This window comes from Macrobrachium rosenbergii, chromosome 54 (assembly GCF_040412425.1).
Source record: "Macrobrachium rosenbergii isolate ZJJX-2024 chromosome 54, ASM4041242v1, whole genome shotgun sequence".
Lineage (NCBI taxonomy): Eukaryota > Metazoa > Arthropoda > Malacostraca > Decapoda > Palaemonidae > Macrobrachium > Macrobrachium rosenbergii.
The window spans coordinates 50335824-50344581 of NC_089794.1; positions in this window are offsets into that span (position 1 = coordinate 50335824).

The following is an 8758-nucleotide window of genomic DNA, read 5'->3' on the forward strand; positions in this document are numbered from 1 at the left end:
GTCTTTACTCCCCTCATGGTTAAATGAGGGAAAAACTCAACCTAAGCGCACCTGTAGAAGATGTGAAATTAACTTTGTATGATAAAAACAAAAATTTGGCCCGTCATCTTACATTTTATTAGGCAGTGAAACGAGCAGATTGCAAAAACAAAATGCTAAAAGAGAGCTATTGTAAACCTAAAACTCCTGACATCTTTGTGAATAATTAGTGTAACTAGGAGAGAGATGTGATAAAGACTGGAAGATTATCACGATCATTTAATAAATAAATGTTTAACTCTCGTCGATTACAGTGTTGTAAAATCTGTAGAGTACATTGCATAAATCTTACGTCGATGCAATGAAAACCTTTCCGCTCCCAGGTCTTTTTTATCTAATAAACTACCTAAGAGGATTGAAAAGACGCATTTTGAATTATGTATGAGCTTTATTTCCTTTAGCTGGAACGTCTTCGAGCCTTGCCAGATGTGCGATAAAGGAACGGAAGCATATGCTATCTCCTGTTATTGGAAAAAGAGAGAAGGTATTTATTTATCGGTCACTTTATTTCCAACAAAATTTCTAGGTAATTAGCGATTAAAACAGCAGCAATAACAAAACCCTAATATGTGTTAGGTCACTGAGGTCACGTGTGAATGGAAAACGATAGGAAGAGGAATTATGTACAATTCTACATTGAATTATCTTCAAGATATTCATCGTTTAGTTTTGAAAAATTTATTCATTGTTTGTTACCTTGTTAGCCAGAAAGTCGGCCAGTGTCATGGCGATTTTAGGTATTCCTGACTTTTAAGAAAAATGTGACTAAATAAAATAAAAGAACTAATAGTAAAGATATTAATAAATTTCGCATAGACAAACCAAGTCGCTTAGCTTTGCTTTATTATAATTATAATGAAGTCTCTCTCTCTCTCTCTCTCTCTCTCTCTCTCTCTCTCTCTCTCTCTCTCTCTCTCTCTCTCTCTCTCTCCTTTTTAAAAGGCTTCAGGAAAAACAACCTTGAGACTTGAATGAAATGACACTACCAAGAGATAAACTTGTTTCATAAGATTCCGGGGTTTGAAGAACTGGAATATCCTCCTCCACATTTTCTTGACTGATTAAGCAAGCCACAGCAGATTTAAGGATGAAAAAGAGGGAGGAAAGATATAAAATCATCTATTCATAGGTGTAGGAAATAAGAAAACAAAGAGGTTATACATGGCATAATTATCTCATTTTGCTTTAATTTAATTGCTTAAATAGTCAAACTATTTGCCTCACCAAAACACATTAGGTATTACAGTTGCTGCAAACATGTTTAAGGATGATGATGTTTATCAGATCACTAAAGTTGTATCATAAAAGTACGACAGTGTTTTTACCTCATTGTTTACTCTGATTTGCTAAAGTCGATTACAACTATGAAAAGTGGTTATGGTGAAATTTTAAGAAAAACATTCACTTTCTAGGAAACAAATTAAGTTTAGAAAATCTGGCACGGGATATTTTTTAGAGAAAGGCATGAGACAGGACCTGTAGGGATATTTGTACATAACTGCAACTATTGAAAAAATAGTCAGAGAGAAATTATAGAAAGTGGCAGTTCACAATTCAAAAGAAAAAACAAAACGACAGAGCACAGGACAGGCATATTGGATTAGCAAAAGATTTTGTCCGGGAATTCTTCACTGAACAGAGACTTACCTTAATAATCTTGCTTCCTTTGACGTCAACCATACGACATTTCTCTCTCTCTCTCTCTCTCTCTCTCTCTCTCTCTCTCTCTCTCTCTCTCTCTCTCTCTCAAAAATATATATATATATATATATATATATATATATATATATATATATATATGTGTGTGTGTGTGTGTGTGTGTGTGTGTGTGTGTGTTGTATGTACTCGTATATATATATATATATATATATATATATATATATATATATATATATATATATATATATATATATATATATATATATATGTATATATGTGCGTGTGTATATGAACTGATTGTATAAAAATTCATGCCTGAGACGTAACAGAAAATCTGCTAGTTGTTTGTACGTCTTTTTGATCACAGAGTAACGAACAGATACTGCTGATTCGTCAAACACCATGTGATCGTTGGGGTTTGGCGTGGGCAATTCAAATAAGTGCCATAAATAGAAGACCCTTATTGGTTCCTTTCGATTATAAGAGACCAATCATATGAGGTCTATGACCTAAGTAAGTTCAGTTTGAAAAGTTAATGAACAGTAAGGGACTAAGGGTTTGGTGGTTGACGGGTTGGGGTGCATCCCTATAACAGTGATCGGTGTGTCACCTCAGAGTACGTTCCAACTATAATTGCATAATTAAGTAGCGTAATATTAGCAACAGGTCCCTGTGTAACTATTAAGGAAAATGCACTTGTTAATTGTATCTTACGCGTTTCATTTGTATTGGTAAAACCTTTATATGACCGAGAATCAGGTCATATTTTTGGTGTCAGTCGCGGGGTGTTGCCAGTACATAATAATTAACAGCGTAATTGTGAAAGTGAAATAAAAATTTAAATTTTAAAATCGGCGCGCGACGGCAGGAGTGCCAGTACTAGCAGAACCAGTGCTAACAATAACAGTGCCAAGGAAGAGGACAGTGAGAAAGAGCTTGCACAAATTAACAAATGAAATACAAAATAAAAAGCCCGTCGACCCACCCACAATTTCATCCGTCATCATCACCAAGAGAGACCAGACGAGAAAATAAAAAACTGTCGGTGCTAGATGGAACAATGCCTGAGTTTGACAACTCACACACTGGTGAAGGTTTCCTTTCAATCGAGACCTTCATAAAGTGTATTGAAAATGCCCCAGTAGGCTGGACAGATAAAGAAAAAATTGTGCAAACAAAACAAAAAGTGACCGGGAATGCAACACAGTAAATCAAGAGTTGGGACGCCAGTTATTCTTCAGACTGGGATACTTTTAAACAACACCACACCCAACAGTTTGCCCTTCACCGAGAGGAGAAAATGGAACTAATGGAAGATTATGACCCCATACTGGGGGTTAGAGAGTCGATTGCAGCATTCTGTAATCGCATCGGTGAAGACTATGAGTCCCTCACCCCTGAAAGAGTCCAGACTGTAGAGGGAAAAGAAGCCTTCTGCCAACGTATGCTGAGGCGGATTCTTCCCACCTCCATAGTGGGATTCCTTATTAGCGATGAGAGGCCCTTACAAGCCTTGCTGCCGAAGGTTCAACTTCTGTTAGACCATGAACAACGCCAACAAGCAAGGGGGAGGGGGCAGACCACCTCCCAACCGTTTGTCGCAACGGTTAAACAACCTGACCAAGCGAGTCCTCAGCCAGCCTCACCCACCATCCAGGGGGTAGGGTCACGCACCCAGGGACCTCAAAGAGCCAAGGGGAAACCAGTCGGGAAAAACACAGTTGGCCGTTGCTGGCGGTGTGGAAGAGTGCCAACTGAGGGCCCAGTGCTCCTCTTCTCACTGAGCCGTGACGTTGTTTTTGATGCAATACAACAAACCAGCTCGTGAACGCTTGTTCAAAAAACGACGACGGCCAGCAGAACAACGCTCCCCTACACCAAGGATAGGAAGGGGAAGGCAGCGTGGAGGAGGAGGAGGGAGGATCCCCAACTATACCCAACTAGGTCCAAACAGCGACTGTCCCCCTGAGAAGTACTGGGAGGTCTCTACCAACTGTCGCTGCCCCTACCTGAACATTGAGGGTGCCGGGAGGAAAGGTAATGCAAGATCCTATCACCCTTCCCTCAATCCTCCAAGGAAGTTGCAGTGCCCATCGTGGAAATATGGATGGGAGAGCTGCAGCGAAAGGCGTTGCTCGACACTGGAGCAGGTGTGTCTTTGTTAGAAGAACACCTAGTGACAGAGTCAGTGCAGCCTATGAAAGGTTGTTTAGTTTTAAGTACTGCAGGCGGCCATTGGATGGCAACCCAGAGAACTGTGAAGCAGCAGGTAACCATTAATGGGCGAGTAGTGACACATACCTTCCATGTAGCACCAGCATTACAAGTAGAAGTTATTTTAGGAATCGATTTTGTCGATTGGAACGAAATGATAATAGCTGGCACAGACAGGAAGGGGATCAAAGTATATTTAAAAGGAAAACGAATCCCCACAGAGGGGGAGAGACCGAGGTGCCTAAGAGTCTCCCTAAGATCTTTGAAAGGGTGGTGGGGGGAAGTACCCGCCGCCCCAGAGGCAGGAGATGTGGCACCATCCTGGACCCTCTCGTCCCTCACTGTGACACCCGCATGTAACTAACCGGATGGCACCGTAGTTATATCAGACCCCATCAGAAATGGGAAAATTTTATCATTCCGGGTCTGAGGTAGGTAATACACGGCGAGATTAACGTGCCATTTATTAACGCTAGTGATCAACATACCATATTAGACAGTGGGTCGATATGCGACCTTGAACCTTGCAAAATAGGAGATGCTTCTCAAATACTCGTGACCTTGAGTAGCATGTGTCAGGGTCACGGCGAAGAACATCTGAATAGACTCCTGCGAACAGCTGGTGGGTCTACCCCTGTTACTTATCAAAGTATTGTCACGGAAATTATAGAAAATTATCAAAATTTAATCGCGACTGGCAACGAAACCCCAGGCAGAATAAGTAATTTTCCCTTTGTTATACAGACCGGGGATCAATCACCCATAAGATCTAAGCCATATAAAATTCCAGTTTGTTATCAGCGGGAAGTGGAGAAAGAAATTAATAAATTAAGGGAACAAGGGATAATTAGAGAAAGTGAATCTCCCTGGGCCTCGTTAATTGTGATGGTTAAAAGGAAGGATGGTTCCCTTAGGCTATGTGTTGATTATAGAAAGTTGAATAGTATCACGAAAGACAATGCATTTCCACTGCCCTCTATCGAAGAATTGTTGATTAAAATCAGTGATAGTAAATTCTTCGCCACCTTAGATTTAAAGTCGTGTTATCATCAAATACCTATAGACGAGAGAAGCAAAGAAAAGACAGCCTTTATAGCTAATGATCAGTTGTTTGAATATAATTACCTTCCTTTTCGAGTAAAGAACTCTCCTGCCCATTTTTCACGTGTTACAATGTCCATATTAGCTTCGCTATTAGGGCATAGCGTGTTTGTATATTTAGATGACATTTAATCATAATAGGGGCTACAGTAGAAGAACATAATAAGAAAATTATTGAAGCCTTAGAAGCTTAAAAACGACATGTCATGAAAGTTAATCTAACCAAATGTAAATTCTTTCAGAAAAAAGTTTAATTTTTGAGGCGCATTGTTAACATCTGAAGGCCTTAAGCCTTGCGCAGATAAAGTAGCAGCAATTATAGAATTTCCCCAACCGAAGAATGCAAAAGAAGTGGCCAGTTTCCTCGGGCTCGCCGGCTACTCTTGCAAGTTCATAAAAGAATTTGGTAAAATAGCGAGACCACTAGATTCATTGAGGAAACAGTCGGATTTTCAATGAGGACAGGAGGAAGAAATAGCTTTTCAAGAATTAAAGATTTCACTCACTAGTAATGAACTGTTAGCTTACCCAAAGTTCGATCAACCTTTTTAGTAACCACCGACACGCGCAGTGTCGGTGGAAGTGATTTCTCAAGTTGACGATGCAGGAAATGAAAAACCGATTTGTTTTACATCACGAGCATTAAAAGGGGCAGAGAAGAATTACAGTACTTTTGTTAGAGAGGCATTGGCGATTCTAGATGCTGGAGAGACATCGCTACTTTTTGCTGGGGCATAAAGTCAAAATAAACACAGATCATAGCCCATTGAGAGATTTATTCAAGAAAGGGGATTTAACCACGGCCACCTATAGAGAAGGCCCTCTCACTGAATTATGACGTAGGCAAGATGGGTCTATGGTATGGGCGCTACCTGGCTGAGACCTTGACCGCGCTTATGACTACTGTTTGCTTCCCATCATGTAGAGAGAATCTCGGCTTACTCTCACTTTCTTTCTCTTCTTCATTTACTTTATTTTAGTTAAAAGCTTGAAGTTATCAAAATCTAAGGTAAACAGAATAGGTAAATAATACAGGTTTCTATATTAAAATATCATTTTATTCAGTACAAAAAGCTGAAAGAAAAAAAAATAAACATAATTGTGGCATTTTTACAGAATATAATAACAATAAGATTAAACATGAACAAATAGTAACAATAAGTTAAATATGAAGGTAGAAACATCAATTGGGAAATATTATTAAATCTTATCATTAGTTAAAGTTTGCAGTTTTCGTTTTTTACCTACACTTTTACCACAAGCCAATGAATCATTTTCTTTTCGACAAAAATTGTTTAAAAGTGAATTTGTAGAAGCCCACACAAGCATTTTTTCGATTTTTTCCATGTTATGACCTGCATCACAGACACCAATTGAAAATCGGGCATCATTGTCTTTAGGTGGCCGTGATTTAACCAATCGCCAGGCTCGTCGGATCGAGCAGCTGTTAGAGTCTGATATTGTGGGAACTGAACAGATAGCAGGGAAAACAAATAAAGTAGCTGATGCTCTCTCCAGCAGTGCCATAATGGGAGTTATAACCCGAGCAACAAAGAGAGAGAAATAACAACGAAAGAAACAGTTGCATGCCTCACAGGCACCGATGTAGAAAGCGGGAATAACTCAGTAACTCAAGAGTTAGGGAGAGAGAAAAGGGGCGCGAATCGAACCAGCTGCGAGAACGAGAGAACTGATCCTCCGGGGGATCAGGAAGCGGATGCCCTGGGAGTGAGAGAGTGTGTGATTGATTTGTATGGTTGGAGTGTGGAAGAGGTGATGAGGGGTCAGAAGTCCGAACCCTGGATTGAACAGGTTAAGACTTACGTAAGGGGTGCGAGTAACGAGTTTCCCGATTTCCTAACAGTGCCTAAAGATATGTTCTTCCTTGAAGGAGATATCTTATTTTGTAAATATGGAAGAGACCGGGCGATATCCGATCTCGCGTCATCCTTCCTCCCTCTTTGGTAGAGAAAGCCATCCACATGATACGTGTAAGTCGCCATGCAGGACATATAGGTATAGAAAGGTCCCTCAAGAGGGCACGAGAATCTTTTTTTTTTTTTTTTTTTTTGGGGTAGGAATGAAAAAAGACATTGTAAAATTCGTCTCCCAGTGCCACAGCTGTAATACCACGAAAAACCATAGACATACTATTCCGATGGTTCGAATATGGCCAACGAAGCCAATCAAATTTTCCAGAGTACACATTGAAGTTGTGGGACCCTTCCCCCAGGGGAAGGGCAATTCAGGTATGGGTGTGTGATGGTGGACGCATTCACGCGGTATACGCACACGTATGCGATGGTGGAGAAATCGGCAGTATCAGTTGCCAGAGCCTTGGGTTCATCATAGTGAAGCTTGGCTGTTCCCGTACGTTAATCAGTGACAATGGACATGAGTTTATTAATGAAGTAATGAAAAACCTAATACAAATGTTGAATGTAGAACATTTCACGATCGCATCTTACGGCCTTCAGCCAATGGGTTAGTTGAATCCCATAATAGAGAAGTAACAAATATTTTGAAATTTTTAGTAGCAGACAGTCCGAATCAGTGGGTACAGTTGTTGCCAGTGGCCTTGCGCTGAGACGGCTTTTAGTGTATGGACAGGACCCTTCATTCGCCATTAGAACTTTTCCGATCAGCGTCGAACAATACCAGATGATGTTCTGTAACCTGACCCGAAGAGTGTTTCAGACAACGCAGACGCTTTTGTTGAGGGCCAAAAGTATGATCAGCGATTCCGCACGCACACATCTAAGATACAAATGGGGGACAGAATATATCTGAAAAGGCTGCAACCGAGGAAACATAAACCCGAGTCCGCCTACTTAGGACCGTATCGTGTGAAAGAAATAAAAAACGACACCACGGTGATCCAGCATATTAAAACCGGTGTCCAAGGCGAGTACCACTTATCACTTATTACACATGCATCCCATCAAAGATGTCTTGATGTGGCACCTGAATAAGCCAGTACCCCCTTTCCCGGGACTGCCCGGCTATCGGGGGGAGGAGAGTGACGACGATGTGCAAGCATGCCTGGGGACCATTAATAGTGCACCCAATGTGCATACAGATGAAGGTTACAAATACTGGTGTCATGTTCTGTTGTGAAAAGAAAACATCATAAACGTGTCTATGAACTTACATTCCATGATCTTTTATTTAATTTTTTGTGCTTGAATTTATATATAAATAAATATATATGTATACAATATATGCATACTGTATATATGAACATATATATATATATATATATATATATATATATATATATATATATATATATATATATATATATATATATATATACACTGTATATATTAGTAACAAATTTGTGGATTATTTGCTTTTGCATGCAATTTTGATGTTATAGAATAGCAGCCATTTTATGAGTCTTTTGCTTATGCTCTTTGTATGCTGGAAAGTTTTAAATATAAATAGCAGTTTACTGTTTGAAGATGCATACTTTCAAACTTATGCACACTGTCAGGGAAAAACAAAAAACACACTTACATATATATATACATACACATAACATCCCATAAATACATGTATATATATATATATATATATATATATATATATATATATATATATATATATATATATATATATATATGTATGTGTGTGTGTGTGTGTGTGTGTGTGTATGTATATGTAAGACATTTCTCTCTCTCTCTCTCTCTCTCTCTCTCTCTCTCTCTCTCTCTCTCTCTCTCTCTCTCTCTCTCTCTCTCTC